Source organism: Globicephala melas, chromosome 19 (assembly GCF_963455315.2).
Source record: "Globicephala melas chromosome 19, mGloMel1.2, whole genome shotgun sequence".
Classification (NCBI taxonomy): Eukaryota; Metazoa; Chordata; class Mammalia; order Artiodactyla; family Delphinidae; genus Globicephala; species Globicephala melas.
The window spans coordinates 60,392,870-60,417,474 of NC_083332.1; the positions used below are offsets into that span (position 1 = coordinate 60,392,870).

The 24,605-nt window shown below is 54.7% G+C and overlaps 1 protein-coding gene across 1 annotated transcript in view; it reads right to left on the minus strand.

Moving 5' to 3' along the window:
• C19H16orf95 (chromosome 19 C16orf95 homolog) overlaps positions 1 to 24,605 on the minus strand; it is a 521,908-nt gene that overhangs the window by 212,095 nt on the left and 285,208 nt on the right. Inside the window, 2 exon segments of the mRNA XM_060289339.1 lie at positions 7,455 to 7,595; positions 17,169 to 17,224. The gene's annotated coding sequence lies outside the window, so the exon portion shown is untranslated.

Consider the following 24,605-nt stretch of genomic DNA (forward strand, 5'->3'; position numbering starts at 1 on the left):
CAGGTGGCCTCACTTTGCAATCCTCCAAGGCCGAAGGAAGCCATCCAAACTCAAATCCAGTTAGTGGCAGCTTGCAAGTCCCTTCTGAATGGGAAGGCATGGAAAGGTGTGACCGTTCTTCAAAGGCTCCCAGCTCCTCCCTGCATCTGCTGGCCTGAGGCCTGGGCTGGCCCTGGAGCAGAGCGGGCTGAGGTGAGGACGAACTCGCCCAAGAGGCTCCGTGGGCTCGGAAAGCTGTCCCAGAGCGGGTGGGCCGCCGTGTCCGGCTGAGCCAGCTCTGAGTCCAGGGTGTCAGACGTTTATCCGAAGCCTCTCCAAACCTCTCACGTTGGAGAAACTGCGCTCAAGGCTGCCATCCATCCGTTTTCCAGCGAGACTCTGGCACCCCTGCCCTCCATCCTGGCCAGAATCACTGGAGCCAGCATCTTTGCTTCCACGGCCCAGGTCTTTTCAGTTGCACACAGAGCCCCATTGACTTCAAAGGCCAGAGGGGAGAGGACGTGGGGCCGGCTGACGGTGGAGGCTGCCCCTGTGTGAGGCCGGCATTTGCAGCCCGACCCCAGCAACAGGGCCAAGTATCCATGTGGACTGGAGGCAGGGGAGGAGAAGGGGGAGGAGATCCCTTGAAAATGAAGACCGGCTCAGGCCACACTCGCGTGAAGGCGGACTCCAAAAGTGCAGGGGAGCCCCGCGAGGGGGCCCTCTTTGGTCCAGGAATTGTCCTCAGAGCCCCCATTCCCTGAGCAGGGACCACCCAGGCCCGTCAGAGTCAAACGAAAATCAGAAGGATGCCAGCGCATCCCTGTGGGGACGAGCCCCCTCCGGCAGCCGCTGCTGCGGGGAAGCTAGCGCAGCCAGAGTGAACTGGGCCCCGAGAACTGGGCCCGGAGCTGTGGGTGGCTGGTTCCCAAAGCAGGCGGCTGGAAGATGGCAGAACCAGGGCTGGAAGGGGTCTTCTCTTCTGCTTGTCTTTTCCTAAACCACTTCCCAGGGAAGACCTAGCTGGGGACACGGTCTATCATTCACTCATTCACACGCTCAGTAAATGTGCCAAGGCCTCCTGGGGGCTAGACCCTAGTCCAGCCTGTGAGACACAGAGGAGAAGACAGAATTTAGTTTGCTAGAGGACACAGACCAGCAAACCAACAACGACAACACAAGGACTGCAATTACTTACAATCCAAGGTATACACCCTAGTGTTAAAAGGTCCCCAGATGACTTAACGTGAAGGCAGATGTGAGTATCTTATTCCTACCATGGTTCCCCAATAAACATCATTCCTGCAAATGCAAAACAGGGAGCTACTCCCCGCACAGGAGACGTCACCCCCTCTTTTGACCCTGATCTCCACGTTAAATCCCCACACTTCGGATGCCTTTACTAAAACACGCTTCCAGAACCTGAATCCAGCTTTAACCCCTGGCACCCAGCGATATGTACGTGGCCAGTCTGGTGCTAGCCTTCAGCATCCATTCCAGACGCGGCACTGAGGGATGGATGTGGTAACACTGTCACAAGGGCCCGGCCACGGGTCGGTTTGCTCCGTTAGACCGCATCTTGACACAGCAGATCCTCGTTGAATGCCTGCTCTGAATTAAATGGTGACTTCACTCCATCCAAAGAGGGTGAGATCTTTTAATGTAAATCCAGGTCAACTGAGGTTTCCAAAGGAAACCTGATGGTATCCTCAAGCTGGATCTCCGGCCGACACCCCGAGCTCCACGCACCCCCTCGCCCCTCACCAACCCGAGCTTGCTGTGCCCCACGCTGGTTAACGTCAGCACCAGCCTTCCTCCTCCTGCTCAGAAACTCTGACCATCACTTACGCCTCCTTCCTCAGCCGCCTCCCGCGTTTCCAAACCAGCACAGCTCAGCAAACACACTCAGCCCCTAGACGGCTTCCTTGCCAATCCTTCAACGTACGTGCTTTACATCCAGCTCCAAGTGTCCTCCCTCTTGGCTGACTGTCTAATCTCCTCCTTCACAGAGAAGATGGCTCACTGGGCATTCACCTGCCCACTTAAACACCTCTTCCCCTCCCTCCCTCCCTCCCTCCCTCCCTTCCCTCCTTCCTTTCTTTTTCTTTCTCTTTATTCTCCTTTCTCCCGCAAGATTCTGACATTCTCAGAACAAGAATGCAGATGGACCCCAGAATCAGGGTTCATTTTCTGAAGACTGTGACCATGCAGGCCCCTCTGGCCACTCGGTGCTGGCTCATAGTAGGTCTGCAGGGAATTCTTGTTGAGCAGAGGTGACCAGACTGTTCTGAGCCCAAGGCTGGGATTTGTGTGAGCGATGGCTCTTTCCCACCAACAACCTATAACTCGTAGGGCCCGTGGGGGGTTTCCTGGTCTGGCTGGTTATTCTACGACCATCCAGCACACCCAGGTCCCGGGATGGAATTAGAATTTTGCTGCGGCGAGGGACCTCCTATTTACTATGGTGACGACCGCTATTTTATCAGTGCCAATGCTGGGCTGTGAGCCCTTTACACCTTTCGACAAGAACGCTTCCAAGATTAGCATCGTTATCCCCATTTGACAGATAAAAAGACTGGACACCAGAAAGGTGAAAAGGCTTGCCCGAGGTCACCCAGCTAGGAGGCAAGGGGGCTGAGCTGAAAGCCTGGTGAGAACACTCCAGCTCCCCTTCCCGCCCTCCACACCACGTTCCAGGTTGAACCCTCCGTCTCTTCCCGCAGCCTTGGGACCACACTTCTCCTTCATGGTCTCTGGACACTCGCCACATCACCTGGACGGTGGGACAGGCATCTCCGGGGACTTCAGATTCTCAGTGTCAGAGAGAAAGGCATCCTCAGGGATCACCTGCTCCCAACACTCTTGCTTTGCAAACCGAGGCCGGGAAAGGCTTGGGGGCTTGTTCTGAGTCCTAGGTGCCGCCAGACCCAGAAGCCCTCAAGTCAGTTTTCCTTCCAGCATTTTGCATTGGCTTGAACTTCCCCACTCTGGGAGGGCAGCGGGGGACAAAAGCTCCGAACTCCACAGCAGAGAAGGAGGGACCGCACTGGACGGATTCCTGAGGAGGTTCCAGCAGCCCTCCCACTCACACGAGCGTCACATGGATCGCAGCCTCTGGGCCGGGTCAGCAGAGCCCGGGCACAGACCCAGAATGCTTGGCTGCCCGTCACGACTCCTTTCTACATTTCTCGTGCCCTTGCAACCCACCTCTTTTCTCCTTTCGAGGCTGTTTAAAGAATAAAATGAGAGACTCTGAAACAGGATCACAGATTCCAGTGCCTACAGCAGCCAGGCATGTGCTTTAAATTACCAGAGTCTGGGCCAGGCGCAAGCCGGCAGGGAGCAGTGGGGACTGGAACACACTGAGAAGCACAGCCTTAGCCAAAGGGGATGCCCGCACCCACACCCAGCCAGTTGTTGCCATATCCGACTGCAGCTGGGCCTTCCAATTTGTCAAGAGAAGCCGGACGTCTAGGTTTTTAAATAAAATATTCTGTTTTTAAGCGCTATGAAGCAATTTTTAAAAATGTAAATACACCTACTGACTGATTCAGCCCCCAATCCACCACTTACACCCTCTGCTTCAGAAAATTAAAATCTCTCCGGCAGGGACGTCACTGCGCCCCGAGCTGCACGCCAGCCCCACAAGGCCTGTTCTGTCGTGGCCAAGCATAGCGGAAGGAGCCTTCTGGCCGAAATGACAACCGACATCAACTGTTTGAAATTAGGCATGTCTGTGCAACCTGCCACCCGTCTTCACGTCCGCAGTCTGCACCGCTATTAGCAGCTGGGCTTCACGGCGTGATGAGGACAGCAGGCAGAGGCCTGCACAGCGTCACCGTTCTCATCCTGTCATTAATGAGAGTCAGTTTACATGAGCACCAAGTGCTGATAAGGGTGTCTGAGGCCCATCACTGTAGCTGCCCCATAGAGCAGACAATTTATTGGACAGCCAAGTCCAGCCCATTAGTCATGGACTATTAGAAGACGTTTCAGATGTTGTCTTCAAACCATCTTTTGAAACCCATTAGACATGAACTTCACGCAGGTAATAGCAGGGAGGGTGGGAGCTGCGGGTCGCCTGGCAGCCAATGCAACAATTTCCATCCAGACACCCGCATGGACTTTTCGAGTCTTGGTGCCTGGGGGCCAGGAGACCTGGGGGCGTGCATTCAAGGCAACCTCTAGCCAACTCTGGAGGCTTGAGGAGTCCCAGGGCACCTCCAGGCTTCAGTACGTTTCTCTGTAAGATAAGTGCATCGCACAGGGGACTCTGAAGACACCTTCCAGCTAGGGTGAGGTGACCGGAATCCCGTGTACTCGGGACTCTCCTGGTCTCATCACTGAAAGTCCCTCGTCTCAGGAAACCTAGCAGTCCCAGGCACACCCAGTGCTTCGTCACCTCACTTCCAGCTCTGACTTTTAAACACCCATCAGACCAAGGAACGTGAGGGCACCTCTCACTATCAAAGCTCGGCAATAAACACCAAGGTGGCACGGACACGTCAGGAGTGGTCAGGCCTTCTGAGAACCTCACAAGGGCTGGTCCCTCTGTCAGGAGCCTTTGCCTAAATGCCTTGAGTTTTCATGACACCTGAAGTGGGTTGAAAAGGGGGGTGGTGGTGAGAGCCTAAGTTCTTTGCAGATTCTTTTGTGGAAGAACAAACTATTGCTGTTTCCCTCTCGGGCTGGGTTTATTGCCACACACGTCTACTGAGGGGCTTTCTACGTGCAAGGCCCTGGGGACGGGGACAGCAGGGGGTGGTCGCTGAGAGGAAGCCACCTGCCCTCAAAGCTGACCAAGTTCTGTCAGGGACGCAGCTGTAGCACTGTGTATGGGGTTGTTTTCTACCCTGCCTTTGTGCTGTTTTATAGGAGGTAGAGAGGGATCAACAGATGTGACTTACGGTCTCAGGGACAACATGTACGTGAGCTCTCCAAGTGCTTCACGTAGCATGACTCCCCGGGCTCCTGTTAAAATGCAGTTCTGATCCTGTGGGGCCTGAGCCTTACATTTCTAACAAGGGCCTGGTGGTGCTAAGGCTGGACCGGGACCACACCTTGAGCAGCCAGGGGCTGGGTGACTGACTCCTGAGGCCGGAAGCTGGGTCTGACTCATCTTTTACCCACAGGAACAAACACGCTCTTCGGCGGAGTCAAGCGGATAGGGAACAGACGAGCGAGGCACCATTTAACCTGGCCTGACTGCCCAGACCCCCAGTCCATGCTGCTCTCACCCCAGGCTCCCTGCAGCCCCAGACATCCCGTTCAGCCCAGTCCGCACGTCTGAGAATATTCGTCATGTCGATGGAACTGCCCCGGAACAGAACCGACCACGCAGGTAAAGATGACCGCAACCCAAGCCCAAGCCCCCTCCGCCCAATCCGCCAGGCCACAGAGGAGGTCCCGCCCCTTCTCCATCAGGCTCCAAGCAGGTGACTCCTTGGTTCTTCCCCCTTCTCCACACGCCAGCCTCCCCAGTGACTCGAGAACTTTGTATTTGTAAGCTACCTTTGCTCCAATTCGAAAACCATTAAAATAATCACAGATAAGTACAAGGATGTGCAATCTGGCTTGGTCTGTAAATAAGAAAAATTAGGAAAAGCCTTGTCAAAAATAGGGCTTGATTGAGTAATTTAAGGCATATCTATTAGATGGAACATTTGAGAACCATATTTTTGCATGTCAGCCACAGGAAGTGATCACCCCATGATAGCAATCTTAAGTACAAGGTTGCAAAACTACCTAGAGAATACAATACCGATTTTGTGAGAAAAAATATTCCATAGAGGAAAGCTCAAGAGAAACTGTCTAAAAATCTTAACAGGGTGCTGTCGGGAGTGGGGGTCACAGTGCTTTATCTTCCAGTTTGTCCTTTGGTGACATAGTCAAACGTGGGGCTCTGGACACAGATTTCTGGGTTCCAATCCCAGCTCCACCACCAGCTAGCTTTGTGGACCCAGGCAAGGTCTGAGCCCGCCGTGCCTCAGTTTCCCCTCTGTGATATGGTTTGGAGGGCGGACCTGGGAAAGGTCTGCGGGGAACGAACCGGTCCAGGAATTAAGGGGGAGATGCAAGGACCCATCATGAGACAAACCTGGGGCGCCTCAGACACCCTCCTCAACCCCCGCTCAGGTACAACACGCACGTGCACGCACACACACGCCCTACTTCAAGCTCGACTGGCGCCCTGGTCCTGTCTGAGATGTGGGTGCCAGAGTAGGGCCTCGCCCCCTCTTTGCTTCTGTCTGGCCCTCCCCCTGCCCAGGGAGCAGGTGGTGAAGGAGCTGCAGATGGGGAAGCAGCTTCTTCATGAAGACAGAGCTCCCGGCTGCGGGCCTCCGCTTGCTGGGTCAGCCCCAGGCTCAGGCTCCATGGGCAGCGTCCTGGGATGCAGAAGGGCAGGGTTGGCCACACGGGAAACCGAGGGGGCACCACCACTGTCCAGTTGTTTTCTGCGAAGGTCCCTGTGGGTCCCTCCGCATGACATCACAGCAAGCCTTTGTGCAAAAGGAAAAACAAAACCCAGGGGGCTTGATTCGGCTCCGATATGCACATACACAGGTTGGGATTTTCTAAATGACAGCACCTGTTAATTGTCTGGTTAGGTATGACCTATCAAACATTTACCGCCCATTTCCTGTACACGTCTGGTGAGGCCGGCAGGAAATTTAGAACAAATTAAACAGCAGCTGCAAGCCCTCATGCTTTAATGGTCCCCCACGATTCTGTGCGGCATTGGAAAATATTAGGGGCAGATCCGTTAGGGACAGGAGGGTCTCCTCAAGCAAGCCTCCACGCCCTCCTCCTCCTGCCAACCAGGCCCCATAAAGTTAAATTGGCCAGGGCGCATCTCCCCCTTCCCTGCTCCCCCACTGCCGTATATTTCAGGGGAGGCTTTTTCATCCGCACACCCCACTCACCCTCCTCTCTGTTCCCCCACCCCCTCCCAACCGTTCCCACACGATTTCACATGTGGTCCGAGAGGGGCACTTCCTGCCGTTATAAAAAGCAAAACCAAGACCCCAGCAAAAACAGGCTGTGCACAGAACACCCAAGTTGACAGTGTGAGAGAGAAGGCCTAATCCATTCCATATGACAAACAGCAGTGGCCCGCAGGGGAGGCCCAGCCCTGCGGAGAATTCACAACAGTCCCTCCTCCGCCCCTGTCCGCCTTCCCAACCCCCCCGACTCCCTCCTCAAGTGGACCCTTCAAAACAGGAGAAAAATATTCTTAGGAGCACGCCCCTAACTTTAAACTGATTATGTTTGGGTTTAATAGCCTACTATGCATTGTTCTTTCTTCACTTTGAAAATAAACTCTAGGAAGCATTAATGCAAATACAATATAAACACGCTCGTTCCTAAATTTTCGCATCTCCCTGGTGTGTTTGGGTTTGCGCCTTAAGATCGTGGCTCAGCTTGATGTAAGAACCAGATGGATCTTTAAATTGGAAGCTTTGCAAATAGCTCACCGTGTAAATAGACAGCTGTCCGGATGATGTGAGGGGCGGCGAAAGCGCCCCCAAGAATACGGCTGTTGGTAACCGCTTCCATTGTCCTTCCGGGAACAGCAGAACGGAGAAGGTCTGTCCAAGTCCTCTCCGGTGGTTCTGCTGAAAAAGGACAGACGTTGCCTCAGTTGTAGAAGGAGGTGTAATTACAGAGGTTCGGATTTTAAGACAATGAAAAGAACAGATTTCTGTGCCAACCATACTTTAGTCAGTGTTTTCACATCTCTGTAGATAACCTTTGATGCTGGGTGATGGACAAACGTGCTTCATTCTTTCAGTCCCACCACTAGCAGCTCATCCAGGGTACCAAGCCTTAACCTGCTTATCAGCTGCCACGTCCAAAATAGAACTTTTCGACTTCCTGTTTCCTACTTCCTGCTTCCTGCCCCCCAGTTCCATAAACCATTCTCCTTCAGAGGCGGTAAAAATGGAAAGGACGAGATGAAAGAGTCCGTCAAAAGATTTACACTGGCCCATAAAAGTCTCCTCCGTGTTCCGTAGACTAAACTGTCAGTCCTGCCTTCACGGGAACTTTTATTGAGTAGTCAGTCTGAATTTTGTCTATCATTCCATTAAAACCTATGAGGCCAACCGTTTGCGGTGTGGTTGTTCTGGATGACTTGACAAATTAGTCTAGTAAATTTTGGGTGTCTTAAGTACTAAATTAGGTCATTTGTTTAATGAGCCAATCCACTGCCCAGAGTTTGACCTCAGCCCACGAAGGGGAGTTCACATGGAGTTCCAAGGCGGGGGCCTGGGTCCCTCATTTGTCTTCTGCTTCTAGAGAAAGTCCTCTCAAGCCAGGACTGGACAACAAATTCCAACCTTAATGCTGACTTGTTAGTGACGATCAGCAAAGCAAACTCCTTTGCTCCAGTCCCTCTCCCTCCCGTCCTCCTCCTGCACTGCTGCTGTCACTGTCACCCGCCTGCATCGTCTCACCTGGCCCTCCCAGTGACCCCACAATGGTGAGCTGGTGGCATCACTGTCTCCTTTTCTAGATGAGAAAGTAAATCTTGGAAATGCTAACCTCCCCAAGGGCACATTCAATCTCTCAGCCTCACTCATCCGTTGCCTCGTTCACTAAATATTTAGTAAGCATCCCCTAGGTGTCAGGCCTGGGGTTCCAGCGCTGACGAAGCCATGGTCATGGCTTTCAAGAGCTTCATCGTTCGGTTGAATAGTCACGCATATCAATAAATGTAATACAATTCTACAGTTGCCGTAATTCCGGTGGACCGAAGGTACATGTAGGGCACAAAGGAATAAGCAACCACCTTTGTCTCTGACACGCTGCCTGAATCATGTACATGAAATCCAGCCTCTTCACTGATACCCACCCACCAGCATGGCATCCACTCACAAGTTTATGTGTGTGAACTTGTTACCTTCCAGCCATCAGAGCTTCCTTACTGGTTCTGGGCGTATATAGTATAAGGGGATTGGCATTCACAGTCAGGACTCAAAAGAACGGCCAACCCCCCAACTGCTCTGTCAGTTGGCCACTGCTCCTTTCTGGGCAGAAGGACAGTGTCGCTGAGATATACAACCAAGAGCTCCTTGAGGGCACGACTGGGTCATTTTCATCTGTGACCAACAGTGCTAAGGACAGAACATGGAACATAGCAGTTTCTCCCTAAATGTCTATTGATTTGAAAAGCTTTGATTTGAATGAGTTCTTTGAACACCAGTTACACATGTAGGTTCTGTGTGGTAACTCTCTGTTAACCAGATCATTCGATTTAGTGGAGTCATTTTTCCTTGTAGCACAAATGGGATGACATGAGCTTGCTGTAGACTCTCCAATAATGACCATCTTCACTCAAGAATCAATCTTAGGTTTAGACATGCACAGAACCTTAATTTAGCAAGAGAGAGTATAGGGGCCATCTTCCGTTATTATTTTATCCAATATCCCCACACTTGGTAGCGTTCCATTTCCTGTCTGCCTTACTCTCAATAGTTAAGGACCCATCCCAAGCCTGGCGAGTAATCAATCCACAACACATGCTCCTCTGGGGCAATAGTTTGTTTTATTATTCTGTAAAGGGCTCCTGAGATAGCTAACTGGGAAGAGGGACTTCTGGGGGGTGGTATGCTCAGGACCCTTACAAAGGGTTGTCACATGTGGGACAACTGCAGTGTGACTGTCAAAGTGACAGCCTCCCATGGCTGCCTTCACAAACCCCCACCCCGAGCCAGGTGGGAGTTCACTCTTCTGTCCTCTGCCTAAATATACACGGACAGGGTCAGAGGCCAAACCAGAGGTTTAGGTGTTTAGGAAAAACAAGAACCATTGAATAATTGCCTGGTGTACTTAGACCACGGGTGGTAACAATGCCAAAGAAATCGTTCGTTTAAACTTTCTGTATTTGGTGCAGGGATGTAAAAGCTCAAATCAGACACACACATACAGAGAGAGATTCATGTGTGTGCACACGCATACAGAGGGAGAGATTCATGTGTGTGCACACACTGACATGGACCTTGAAAATAATGTATGAAGGTAGAGATCACCCTCAACGAGGGTCTGAAAGAGACTCTAAATCTGTCTAACTCAGGCTTCACTGTCCCCTCTTTCTGCCCCACCACCCCAGTCCCTACTGGTTCATCCCTTCTCTGCACGCCCTGGAGTGAACCAATCACCCAAACCAGGCTACAAGCGGGTTGAGGACAATGCCTGTGCTTTTTCCTCGATTTTAACTGAAGTGTTATAAATACATAGTAAAGCACGCAGCAGCTTAGTGAATTTTTAAATATGTAAACCTGGTGTAGCTACCACCCAGGTCAAGACAGGGAGTATTTCCAGTACAGCAGAAGGCTCTCCCGTACCTCTTCCCAATCAACATCTCCAAGGGAACCCCCATCACCATGGGCACCATCAGTGTTGCCCGCTGTCTAACTTCACATGAGCAGAACCCCACAGTCCGTACTCTCGTGGTAGGACCTCCTTCACTCATTGTTAGCTTGTGAGAGCCATTCGCGTGTGTGCAGGGGAGTTCTGTTCTTTTCTATTGCTGTGAATGTAATCCCTTCTGTGAATGTACCGCAATTTATTTACCCATTCTGTAATTGAGGCACGTTTGGGATTTTCTCACTTGGGGTTATTGTGAACAAAGCTGCTATGGGTGTTTTTGGTCCACATGTGTCTCTGGTGGATGTACAGATTCATTTCTCTGGGGTGTATATGTGGGGTCATAGAATAGGTGGATGTTTAGTTTCGAAGGTACTGCCACCCGGTTTTCCAAGGTGTCTAATGGTCATGCTGCTTGTAACAGGGCATCCACGGCTGCTTCTAGCCCTTCAGCCCTGTGGGTTTAAGGCTGCGTCTTCTTTCTTCTCAAAGCCTCCTTAATGCCTATTTCTCAACACTTGCCGAGCCTTCCAAGTGGCGTGTGTGTGAGCCTCCCGCCTTCTGCCGGCTGCCCCCTGAAACGAGCAGAGCGCGGCGGCTCGAAGCGCCAGCCTGGTCATGTGGCTTCCTTCGCGGCTGGGTGGCATTTCAGATGCTCCATTTCCCCAAACCTCCATAGAGTGGCAGCAGCCATCATGCCTTCCACCTTCTAAGGTTGTCTGGGGATAAAATGAGGTAAAGCCTGCAAGGTGAGCAGCACAGTGAACGCTCCATACAAGGCAGTGATGGCGGCCGGCGCCGGCGTAAAAACGCCAGCAAAGCAGGTGTTGCCAGCTTACGCACTCTGGCGTGTCGGGCGCTCCACAACGCTTACTCCCCCAGCATTCTGGGCTCCACGTCGCTGCCCGGAGTCTCCTGTTCTCATCCAGCTCCGTGGGTGCCGGGGAGGTAGTGAGAACACTGCTCCTGTCCACTCCTGGTAGGAGAGATCCTGGGGCCCCAAGGGCTTCAGTGGTCCTTGTAAAGCCCAAGAGGAGCACCGGGGAACAGACCAGGCACAGATGCCCCCCTCCTGGCACTGCGGCTCAAATCTCAATCCCGACTCTGAGGGCTGAGTTGAATGCCACGTAGGAGGATGTTTTCCTTTCGGTCCTTTGCTTTGCTTTTTGGTTTCGGTAGGGGAAGCCCCCTCACCATCACCTCTTCCCACCCCCCTGAACAAAAACACCATTCTCCACGCTGAACTTTGCCCCGGCGCAGGGGGGTCTGGCTTCCTTTGCCACGAAGCCTGTCAGGTTTCGATTAGGCCAGGGAAACACCACAGGAAATGAGTCAAAGAAAGGAAGGCTGTGATTTTTTTTTAATTTCAAATACCAGATTTATTATTTTTTTTTTAAATGACGGTGTCCCGGCCGTGCCAGGTCGAGGAGGAATGTGGAAAATGTGCAACTCGAAACGTCTGGGGGGCAGCTGGATCCTCCAATTGTTTCTAATAAAAACCCATGGGAAGCTCTCAGCGGCCCCCGGGAAGACAGTGCACCCGCTGGAGGCCACGGACGCCGGGTCCTGGGCGACGTTTGGGCACAGAGGTGGCCAGTGTGGCTGGGCTTCTCTGACCTCCGTCTCCTGGCCTGGCCACGTGGTGGCCATGTGATGGGCCGGCCACCTTCCCTCCCTCCGAAGGGCTGTCATGACTACTTAACGCTCTAACCCTTGTGAACCTCAGTTCTTTTGCAGAAAGCACAGAATATACAGGCCATTCAAACCCTTCCATACACAAATGCCATCAGAACTGCCTGTGAGTGGAGGTGGCGTTAGCATGGTTGGGGCCACAGGTGTCGCATTCCACGCTGGCTCTGCCACTTCTGCGCTGTGACGCCCCAAGCGAGTGATAGAACTTTCCTGGGCTTCCATTTCTTCCTCAGCAAAGCAGGAGTTACTAGTTACACCTGCTCTGTGCCAGCCATTCTCAGTGCCTGCCATGGGGTAACTTAGTCCCCATCTAAGGAGGCGGGCACTCTTATTAGCCCCATGTTGCAGACGAGGAAACTGAGGCAGAGACGTTAGACAAGTCGCCCTAGGTGACACAGCCGTGGTGCGATTACGTCAGTCTGTGCCAAACCAGAGAAACAGAACCAGAGGGAGAAAGATAAGAGATTTAGCTCAAGAATTGGCCTAGTGATAGTGGGGCTGGCCAGACAAGTCCAGAATCCGCAGGCCAGACCCCCAGGAGGGCAGCTGGTAGCTGGCACTGCGCAGCGCGTAGCCCTTTCAGACTTTCAGGCTTCTTTCCCTTAGCAATATGCTAAGTGCCGCTCCACGCTTTAGCATTTAAGCTTCCTCTGTGGCTTTTCAGGCCTTGAGAGCTCATTTCTATCTAGTGCTGAATAATATTCCACTGTCTGGACGTGCCACAGTTTATTTATCCGCTCACCTACCTAAGGGCATCTTGGCTGCTTCCAAGTTTTGGTGATTATGAAAAAAGCTGCTATAAACATCCATGTGCAGGTTTTTGTGTGAACGTAAGTTTTCAATCCTTTGGAGAAATACCAAGGAGCACGACTGCTGGATCGTGTGGTACGAGTATATTTAGCTTTGGAAGGAACTGCCAGACTGTCCTCCAAATGTCGGTACCATTTTGCCTTCCCCCGATCATACTGCTAATAGTAACTCCTTCTATGAAGGGCATGGTGTAGGGGTGGGTATACAGGTGCTGAGCTAACGCAGGTGAGCTAAGATCATCGCTGCCATGCACAGGCGTCCACAAACCAGTCCTGCCCGGGGGGGGCCGGCGGGGTGAAGTTAACCCCACCAGATCTCTGTTCTCTCCCAAGCTGCAGAGGCTTGCCGAGAAGCTCCCGGAGTAGACGGCGCCCCATGCCTCTCGGCAGCCACCCCAGCACACACTCTCTCCATCTCAGCCCAGGTCACAGCAGGTTCAGTTATTTGAACTGCTTCAGGCATCCGTGTCCTGCGGGCCTCCGGATAGAGAGGCCGGAGGAGACACTGAGGACTAAATCACGCTGCTCTGGCCTGGGCGCGTGGTTCTTACTTTTCATTTGCAAATAAAAACAATCAGGCCATCCAAGGCCAACAAACAGGGCTGCCTCCCCAGCTGCTCAGCTGGCTGGTCCCGCCCCAGCTGCAGGCTGAGGCCCTGGTGTAAGCAGGCCCCGTTAGGGCCTGGGACACAGGAGCACCTGCAAATCCCAGGATGGAGGCAGCCAGGCCCAGGGGAGGCCCGCACAGGGCCTTCCGTTGCTCTTTAGGGCCCAGGACGTATTTTCCAGGTGAGGTCTATGAAAGAGCAGCAGTGGCGGCGGTCCTCGCCATCGCCGGGGCAAGCGTCTCGAGTGCTTCCTGATCGCTTACTGCATGCCTCGCTAAGTGCTTTGCCCACAGTCTTGCGTGGCCTCCAAGCTGCCCCGTGACCTGGGTGCTGCTACAGACACAGAACCTGAGGCTTGGAGGGGTCCCGTGGCCTGCCTGGGGTCACCAGCTGTTGAAGGCCAACCTGGGGGTTCAGACTTAGGTTTCCGTGACGCCAGGGCTCACGGCACATGGCAGTCCGTGAACAACTGTTGACAGGTAAACGGAGAGCAAGTGCTGTCACTTAGTATGGAAAAAGCCCTTCCGCGTCCTCGCTCTGGACGGACACCAGCAGCGGTGCACTGGACGAGGAGGACGCACAGCGCATCCACAAGCTTCCAACTTCCTGATGGGCTTAACTCTTTAACCAGATCACTGAAGCGCTGGCCCAGTGTCCCGGGCCTGGACACCCTCCCACCTTGCTGGAATGGTAATTCGCCAGCAGGCAGCCCCCGGGAGGCCCTGCCCTTCTTTTTAAAGAGGTTCCAAATGGCCCCCAAATCGTGTCTTTCTTCCTTGAGGCTCGGGCAATTTGGGTGTCACGGGGGCCTTTGTAGAGACGTCAATGGATTATTTCACGAGAAGAAACCCCCTCTTTACACCCTGACGTGGCTTCTGCTATGGAGATGAAAGATCCAGGGAGGCAGGTTGGAAAACAGATAATTCACGGGACTGTCAGAGCGCGATGATCTGAATTTCATTCACAGCAGGCAGAGCCAAGGGGCGGGGCCCGAGATCCCGCCCGGGGGTCTTGCTCCGGGGGGAAGCGGGCTGAGCTCTCAAGTGCCGAAGTGATAATCCAGCCCGCGGGGCCCGGACAAAGCTGGACATTTTGTCTTCACTGTCAGAACACCACAAGCTCAGGAGCAGATGGAGTGGTGTCGGCAGTCGTAAAACGCCCCACCCCACCAGGGACAAGCAGGTTAACAGAAGGGATTGGCGCCATGCACGTCATAAAAGCCCTGCAGGCCTGTCATGTTCCGATAAATCTTGATTTGGTAACGGAACAGCGCTCTGGTTCCCAGCCTTGGGTTTCACAGGTGAGCCGTGGGCTGACGGATGGTGTGGAAGCCAGTGGGGGAAGGAGGCAGGGGGAACCTCACCCGCCCACCCCTACCCCCCCCTTGGATTCCCAGCGCCAGGCAGGAAACCCAGCCTGCAAGAGGCCAGGGGAGCCGTGGGTTCTCTCTCTCCATCCACGCTGGAATGCTGCAAGGCCACCGGCTCCATCCTCATCTCCTGGCCCTCGTGCTGGTAGCAAACTGTAGGAGCTCAATAAGCACTGTCTCTTCTCAGTTAGGCTTCCGGGCTTGCCTACCCATCAGAGAGGGGCTGTTGAGGAAGACGAGGCCCTGCTCTGCACACACAGGCTTGCTAGCCCTGCCCGGCACCCTGCACCCCACATCAGCCCCCCGAGGAAGGCGCACTTTTTCAGGATCCATCTGCCCGGGGGGGCACTTTGGAGCCATCTGTCCATCCAGAGGGGCTGACGTTTGTATTTTGCATGAAGGCGCCATCTTGCTGGCAAGAGCCTGGTGAAATGTCCACTCTGAACACTTTCAAATAAAGGACAGGGCCCGGAGGTGACACGGATGAGTGGGGCAGGCCAGGTGGGAGAAGAGGAACCCACGGCCTGGAGTCAGGTGCAAGAGGGAGCATCATGGGGTCATGCCCACCAAGGGCACATGATCCAGTGGTTGCCAGGAGGGACTCAGACCTTCTGACATTGAGAAGGAAGACACAATCTGGACTTCTCCTGATTAGTAAGTATTAAGGAGTCATTCAGATGTGAAATATGGTGCAGCATTTAGCAGGAGAGCCCAGGCAGGCAGCTTGGCCCTGACAGCCTCAGGCCTGGGTTCTGCGGTAGGATCTCAGAGCACAGAGCACAGAGAAGAAGGTCCTATAACTGAGGGGCTCACAGGAAGCCCCTTCCCCTCTGAGACTCAGTGGCCTCACATTTCCGGTCCTGCCTCCAAGCCGCCTGCCCCCTTTCCTGTCTGCGCCCCCGCCACTGGTCCTCCTGGGCTTCACGGTGAGTTCTCTGCAGTTCCCAGAGGGACCCTGCTCTCTGGCCTCGGCCATTTCCCTTCCTGAGGCCCCTGCCCCCGCCTCCCCGCACTTGGACCCCACCTCCCACTGCACCTCACGTTTCAACTCAAACGTATGTTGTGTGCCTGTGGTCCCCTCTCCTTCCTCACTGCCCACTGGCCCCAAGTCGCAAACCCTTGGGCCTTGCCTGCCCACCCCCGTCCTCTCCACCCCCACCGGGCCTTAAGCTCCCTGAGGGCCGCGGCCCCCTCCCTGAGTTATCCCAGTGTCCCCCCCCCCACCGCCATGCCACCAGTTCTACCCAGCCAGCAAGGGTGGCCCCCAGGGCTCAGACACACCCCGCTCGGGCTGGCCAAGCACCCCAGGGGGCCTTGGAGGTAGTGGTGACTCGGAACCAGGACAGAGGAGACACGACGGGCGATGGCCAGCATCTAGTCCACGGCTGTCTGTTAACCAGTTGTGCACCATGGAGACGGGAAGCAGACTTGGGGGTCGTAGGTCTCGGGAATGAGGGGGCTGGGGTGATAGCTGAAGGGTGCAGGGGTGCTCTGAGGGTGATGAGACTGCCCCGAAATTTACTGGGGGATGGCTGCACATATCTGTGAGTACTCTAAAAACCACTCAATTGTACACGTCACATGGGTGACTTGTATGGACGCAAATTATATCTCCGTGAGGCTGTTAAGAAAAGGCTTGAAAACGGAATCCCATGGCCTGTCATGACGGAAGGCAGTGGAGGGCAGGACCCCCAGGCGCCCTAGCTGTGCTATTCGCTGACGGGGGCCTGTCCCTCCCGCCTCCCTGGACCAGCGTTTCCTCGTGCAGGAAGGGTGATGAGCTGTGTGTGTGCCCCTTAGAGGGCGTTGAGACAATTAAACACGAGGTAACGGAGTGCAGCGTTTGGCACGGCAACCTTGTAAATTCTCAAGGAACGGCGAGAAGGGAGTGATTATCGTTGTCCCAGCGTGAATGTGGACCAGGCGCCCGCGAGTCAGCACTTGTTTCTGCAGCAGCCCTGCTGGGCCATCCCGTCAGCACCTGGCTGCTGGGGAGGGCGGGCTTCCTTCCTGAAGGGGTGGTGATGCGGGAGCCGCTGCCCTTCCATCAAGGCAGCGCTGAGCTCTCTCCCAGAGATAAGCGCCGGCCTGCTCGGCCGCATCCTAATCGGCAGCAAGACCCTGGGCTTGTGAGCTCTCCTGGCTGTCAGGAGGAACGAGGGCCGGAGGATGATTAATGAAAGCGAAGGAAATGTAATAATGCATGGCCGGCCCGCCAACAGCATAAATCTCTCTGGGGATTGTGGAAAGGATGGATTCCTCCCTCTCTGGGCCTTGAGAAAGGGCATCCTCCAGGTTCACCGGAGTCTGAGAAATAACCACGGACATTAAATCAAAGCTTACCTGCACTCAAGTCACACAGGAACCCGCTGGCTGAGGAAAATCACCATCCCGTGGGCCTGAAACGAGGGGCTTGGGTTAGTGGCATGCTGGGAAAGAGGTCTGGCTGCAGTCGGGCGATGGATGAAGACCACCCAGCAGGGGCTTGGGTTCAAATCCAGACCCCACCACTCACTAGCTCCGAGACCTTGGGCAAGGTCCTCGGTTCTCTGCTTCAACTGCTTCCTCTGGAACCCCCGCATGGCATTCTTGTGGGGACTGCCTGGGCCACCTGAGTAAAGCTCTTGGGAGGGAGACTGGCTGCTACTGTGGCCGTGCATTTGCCCTGCAGCATCTCAGGTAATCACCGACACTCTCAGGAAAGAGGAATTATTATTAGTCCCATTCTACAGATGTGAAAACAGAGGCCCAGAGCATGGCCTAACTCCTCCAAGGCTCCCCAGTGGGGACCGCCTGACCCTCACCGCACTGCCTTCCAGCAGGCTGAACCGGGAATTCGAAATCCTGCGGTCTCGTCTCTGACTTCTCACGGGTGGGTCCCAGGGCCTCCCGCACGGCCCTCACGCTACCATTTGTTAGGACTGACTGCAGCTAGAACAAATGTCCCCTCACCCCCCCAGGGCCTCCACAGCGGCCACGCTCCAGTGGCCTCACACTTATCTCCGCGGGGGCTGTTCTCCGCTGTTCCTCTCCCCATCTGTCCCTCTTGCGCACTGTCCCTCTTCATTTTAATCGAGAAACGTCCATTTCGCCCCACCCGGGGTCTGCACAGTGTATTGGCAGCTCGGAGGTAGGAAACCCGAGCCGGGCACTTCTAGGGAGGGACCCCTTAATGGTTCTAGCAGATGCCGCAGGAGGGAGGGGGCCCAGGCAGCCCCCAGCTGCCCACCCGGAGATAACCCCTGACCCCCTGCCTCTCTCATGGGGCCGTCAAAAAGGCCGAGCCCTGGGAAGGCCAATAAATCCTTGGGTGTTGCCCTCTCAGGATTCCGGCCCCTGCCTGGGAGAAGGCATTTAAACTTCTTAAAAGAACTCTTTTCTAAGCCTGCAGGAAGCCGCCTGGGCCCTCGGGGGGCTGAGGGCACTGGTTTCTGCGTGGGTTCTAGGACCTCAGTGCTGCAGAATTCCCTCTGTGCTTGGGCATCCTTGGCCCACAGCCAAGCAGCACCAGCCAGGGGCAGGGCGGGGGTGCCTGGGAGCCGAGACGGGGACAGGCGGGCACTGTGCACCCCTTACGCAGGCTTACTCTCACTGCCCACAGAAGGGCCCCTCGCTCACCTCTGGGACACCCAGGGGAGAGGGCAAGAGTCCTTGGGCATAAAGGGGGTTGCGTATTACTCAAGAGGCCACCCAAGTTTAGAGGATAGCATGGAGCTTTTTAATTCCTTTTCAAGGTCATATATTCACATGGCCAAAAATTCAAGACATAGAAAGGTATCTCCCTCTCACCATTTCCCACAGACACCTTCCCAGGGCTACCAATATCTAGAGATCTTTTAGGAATATAAACATATAATTATGTGCATGTAAGTATATGAGTATGTACACTTACATGTGTAAGTATACACACACACACAATCTTGTTGCTTTTCATTCAACTACTTTGGTGATCATTCCATATTGTTATATAAAGAAACCTCATTCCTTTTCATGGTTGCATACTATTCCTTTGAACGGCCCATTCATCATCTATTTATTTAACAGGCCCCCTACTTAATGATAAGGGCCTTCATGATAAACATCCCACTTCCCATAGGCAGCATCCCCGCCATGGCCATCTGGGACTGCCGGGCACTCTCAGGCTCGTCCTCCTTTTTCCTCCTCACAGTCTCTGCAACCCCCTTTGTGGGGTCCAACTCCAGCCTGAGGCTCTGTTCACGGCTGGGTGAGACTCCAGGTCCTTCTGCATCTTTAGAAGCACTCTCCTTGCTGATTTTGACCACCTTTCACACCCCAGAGCTTTCTCTCACATCTATACCGGAAGCATAGTAGGTGCTGGATCATCCTCATTTAAAGGAGGGTAGGAAAGATAAATCCTCATGGAGGGAGTCCCCCTCCACATGCCTCATGGGTCATAAAAGAGCAACAGGTTTTGCCAGAGGGCATTGCACCTCTGCATCTGTCCTGTGGTGGGACAGGAGGGGCCCAGTGGAGCAATGGAGGATTTGGGATCTAAAGAGGTGGGTTGGCCTCCTGGCCATCCTGTCTATTAACCTGGGCCACCCTCAGCCGCCCCCACCTGTGCAACAGAACAGAACACACATGGTATGTTCACATGGCAGAAGCATTTAGCTGTTCAACCCTGGGCTCGGAAGTCAGCTCCAACTGGGTCCAAACTCTACCTCTCCTTCTTGGGCAGATACCTTTCCTCTCCGAGCCTCAGTTTGGATAAATGCAATAGGATGCCCTCATGGGCTTACAGGCTTATGTGATGATTAAAGAGATTAAATGCATACATGTAGCCACTCGGCATAAACTAGCGAATGGCAAGTGCTCAAGACATTTTCGCTTTTATTGTTGTCACTGATGTTGTGTGCTTGGTGCCACAGCAGTGGTGGCTGCTCTCTGGACACACTGTGCTCTTCTCCACAGATGTGCCCCACAGATCTCCGCACAACTGGTTCAAACCCCAAAGCGCTAGCTGGGCTCGCAGACTTGGACAGCTGGCAGGGTCACCACGTCATCACTCTCTGCAGGCGCTCGCAGGTCTGTTCTCTTCCCAAGCCACCACTTGTGTCCTTGCTTGTTGGAGCACACACCACGACTCTTTGCTGGGAGAATCCTGCCTGGAGGCAGGGGAGTGAACCAAATGACCTTCTGACCTCACTCCCAACCCCAACTCCAGGGTTCAGGATAGCCCAGCATGCACAGGGGCCCACAAAATTAGCCACACTTTCCGGAAGTAGGAGGTTATGCAGCTTATGCAGCGTTCCACAGCTCCCAGGGGCTTTTAGATAAGACTTGCTCCAGGCTCTTTTCTCCCCGGGACTTGTGGAAATCTCTGGGTCTGTCGGACATCAACTTGTCTCCTCCAGATCCCACCAATGACCTTCCATTGACCTTTGGATAACGGCGAGAGAAAACGTCATTTTTCCCCTAACCCACTGAACTCTCAGAAATGACAGAGTGACAGAGGCCAGCCTGGCCTTTCCCGCCGTCGCTGTGGCTTAGGGAAGGTACCCACCCCCAGCGAGGCCACGTCACCCAGAGCCCCCTACACCGAAAATGAAGTGAGGTCTTCCTGAGAGGGTGTCTCCTGCGAGGCACGGGAAGAGCGAGCAGGAAGGCCACGGGGCAGCCGATAGGACACCTAAAGGAAGAGGAGGAAACGGCCAGCGGAGTCTAGACGCGTTATCTTGCCCCCTGTGCGGGCACCGGCCCACGCTCATCCATCGTCCCTGGAACTGACTTCCTGCCTCAGGATTTACACCAATGACTTCACCCTCTTGCTATCTCGACAGTCCCGCTGCTGCCCGCTCTGGGCTCTCAGGAATTAGAGGCCAGATAACAAGTCTAGACAGCTCAGAAGTTTTAAATGCATTATCCTCCAGGGGGAGGAGGACGGCTAGCGACTAGCTCTGGGGACTCCAAGGCTGAAACCCTGGACCGCGTTCCGGTTCTGAGTCTGTGTGGGGAGCGTAAGACAACCTCGCTCCGCCTGCCCCTCCGCCCCTCCCTCACCCCCCGCCGCCCGGAGGCTGAAACAGGCACAGTAGAGCCACTCACCACAGACTCTGCTCCACCTGCCATTCATGGGAGCTCCACACCCCACCTCCCTGCCCCCGGTTCAGGGAGGACCCTCGGGGCTGCCTCAACAGAGCTGGATGAAGTCCAAAGGGCCCTCGTGTTCACAACCAAGAGCAGTGGTGAAGCCACACGAGTGGAAGGGAGCCCGTTCATTCAAACCTCAAGGGTCTCAGATGAAACGCTTGGTGCCCTGCTCGGCAGGTGACCTCGGCACGTACCCCCACCTGCCTGGGGGCCTATGCTGACCTGAATCAAATCCCCTCGCACGCGACGTGGCAGCCCCCTTTGCCGCCTTCTCCCACCCTTTACGTGTTGAACCGTGTCCTCCCCAAGTTCCCATGTTGGAATCCCAACGCCCAGTACCTCAGAATGTGCCCTTATTTGGAAATATGATCCTTGCAGATATAATTAGTCAAGATGAGGTCATATTGACGAGGGTGGGCCTCCAATCTAATACAACTGCGTCCTGATAAAAGGGGGGCTGCGGACACAGAGGGCACATAGGGAGAGGCCACCTAAAGACGACGGCGGAGATCACGGTGACACGTCTACGAGGCAAAGAGCGCAGCATGGCCAGGGAACCCCCGGAGCTGGGGAGGCCTGGAGCAGGTCCCCCTCGCAGACTTAGATGGAGTCAGCCCTGCCCACACCTTGGTCTCAGACTTGGGGCCTCCAGCCTGTGGGAGAGGACATTTCTGCTGTTGAAGCCCCCATGTGTGGTGCTTTGTTACTGCAACCCCAGCAAACTACACCCCACCTTCCTGAAGGACAGGGCCAGGCGAAGGAGTGCCTGGGGGCCGCAGAGAAACTACAAGCACCCCCTCAGACTGCTGACAACAGAAGGCTTCCCTGCAGTTGTCCAAGCCACAAAGCTGTCCAGTCAGCAGCTCACAGCTGGAAGGCAGAGAGTGGCTCCGTGGGGACCCGGGAAGGTTTTGTCAGCTCAGGACACGGCTGGAGCATCACTGTCGGTGTCCAGCCTGTACCCCTCGGTAGGCGTCGTCCCAGACAGCAATGGCTTCCTCCGGTGCCTGCGGCCTTTTATGGGCACTTCCTCTGCTACAGACGAGTATTTGGCCTGCTCGCAGACGGGCAGGCCAGAATTGCCAGGGGCCACTGTCCTTGGGAGCAGTCCTCAGTCAGTGACAGTGACCGCTGGTGGGCAACGTCCCAGCTCCCTGGCTGAGCAGCTGAGAAACTCCGGGGGTGATCCACACAGTACCCCCCAAGCTCTCACCGTGGTCACAGGGCCAAGAATGTACCCGGCACTGGCCCCTCTCTTCCACCTCTCCTTCCCCGATGCCTCCTGAGGTCACCTTCCAAACAGGCGCGCCCAAACTTGACCCTGGTCTGTGCTGGGGGAATCCAAACCGAGACAATGGGAGGTTACACCTCGAGGCACAGAACGACCGGGAGGGGAAGGCACATCTCGGCTGCACACGAAAGGGGTGTGTGCCCCTGCGCACTGACTTCTCTGGGTGTCTCAGATAGAATATCTGTCCCCAGATTAACACCAGCCTGATGCGCGTGAAGGCAGAAGTTGCTAGTTCTCGCCAGTATCCATTCTCCTTCTTAGGGGATAATATTAACTGTAACTAGTAGGCATGACCGTCCTTCCCAGAGACTCACCATCCCAGATGCCGTTCTTACTAAAGGTGCAAGGTGCCAGGCGGGTGTGACCCTGTGTCTAGACTCTGGCCAGTGGGATGGGAGCGAAGTGATGTCCCGCTCCAGACACGTGCCCGCAGGTCCCCTTCCCCCCTCCGACTGTCTGGACGCAGCTGCGGCGATGGGAGCACCTCGTGCCCCTCAGGCTCATCCTCGTCCCCAGCTTCCCATCCTTCTCTCCTCCCCCCTCATCTCACACCAAGAAGGTGTGAGGGTTAAAAAACGCTGCAGAGTCTCGTATCGGTTTTTCTCCAGCAAAACCGACTTTGAAGCTTCTGACCCAAGCAAGCCTTTCATCCATTTTAGGAAGCCAGAGACAGATTTCATTTACATGAATCCAAAAATAATAAAGGGAGAGAAATAAATAAAGGTTGAGAAAGATCACCGGTGAATCCCTGAACTTGCGGATCCAGGAAGTGTTGGGAGAGCCGGGCTCCTTCCAGGAAAGACCAGCCTGTTCTGATGAATTCTGGAAAGTGAGCCTCCCCAGTATGTGAGAGGTGACCGGACACCTGGTGTGTGGGTCACCGGGAGGCCCCTCTGCCCGAACCTGCAGGAGCCCCATTGGGAAGAATTTCCTAAGGTGACGATGAGCAGGGAACAATGGGTGAGTCAGGTCTCTAACCGCCAGAGACGATCCTGACTTTCACAGCACGCTGCAGTGTTCAGAAGGTCCGTGTCACGCGGAGTTAAGCTGTGTGAGGCTCGGAGGCTGACGAGCAGCCCAAACCACTTCAGACTGATGTCCTGCACCATCCCCCGCAACGGGGCGAGCAGGCGGATTCGTATCTAAGATCGCTGTGGGTCCGGCTGCGGGGCCCGTGCCCTGCTTGTTGGCTGCACAACGGCCAGTTCAGGAGCCGCACTTCATCGCGGCTGGTCCGAGTGCATCCTTAGGGCTACAGGGAGGAGCTCAAGATCTGCTGGGCCCACTGTGCTGACCACGCCCCTCTTCCTAGGAGCGAGAGCACAGTTCTGGTTCTTCCCAGCTGTGTGCCCTTAGACAAGGCACTTAGCCTCTCTGAGCTGCATTCGGCACATCTCTTAAGTGAAGTCAGTACCCCTCTCTTACTGGGTACCTGTGAAGACTGGATGAAGTCATATGACTGTGGGCTAATGTCTGAGTCCCTTCGGGCTGCTATCACAAAACAGTACAGACTGAGTAGCGTAGAAACAACAGAAGCCCATTTATCACAGTTCTGGAGGCTGGAAGTTCGAGACGAGGACACTAGCACCGTCGAGTGACAGCCCTCTTCCGGGTCACAGACTCTCGCTGTGTCCTCACGGGACAGAAGCAGGGAGGGAGCCTGCGGGGTCTCTTTTACGAGGGCGCGAATCCCCTTCGCGAGCCTCCACCCCTGTGACCTCATCACCCCCCAGAGGCCCCACCTCCCAACAGCATCGTTAGGATTTCAACATGTGAATCTCAGGGGGACACAGGCATTCAGACCACAGCAGGTGATATCTGGTGCACAAATTTCCTATCCAGTCTCCTCCTCTACCATTTCCCTTCAAGAGCCGTGGACAGAAAAACTGGGCTGCTACGGGCCTGGGGCAGATGGAAGGCGGCGCGGTGTGAATGCGAAGCAGGGGGTGTGTGTGAAGGGTGTGTGTGGGTGCCATGTGGTGTGCGAATGAGGTGTGAACGTGAGGGGATAGAAGCGTCCCTGGACAGGAAGCCAGGAGCACTGGATGGGTGGGAACATTGAAAGAAAAGTTCCAGTTTTACAGTTGACGCTATCACTGTGGAGCAGGAACGCATACTTCCTGTGGGAGCGGTAGGGGTATAAGGCACACACAGGAGGAGGGACCCGACTTCCCACAGAAGTTACCCTGGGGAGGGATGGAGGGAGGGACAGAGGCCTTTGGCTGTTTTAAATGGACAGTGTGGAGACAAGGACTGACCCCGAGAGGAGGTTTGTCCAAAAGCCAGTAAGCGTCTGGACAGGGGTCCATCGTTACTAATCACCCCTGCACTGCTTCACACCCACCAGGCGTGCAGTGTGTGCCGACGTGGACGCTGTT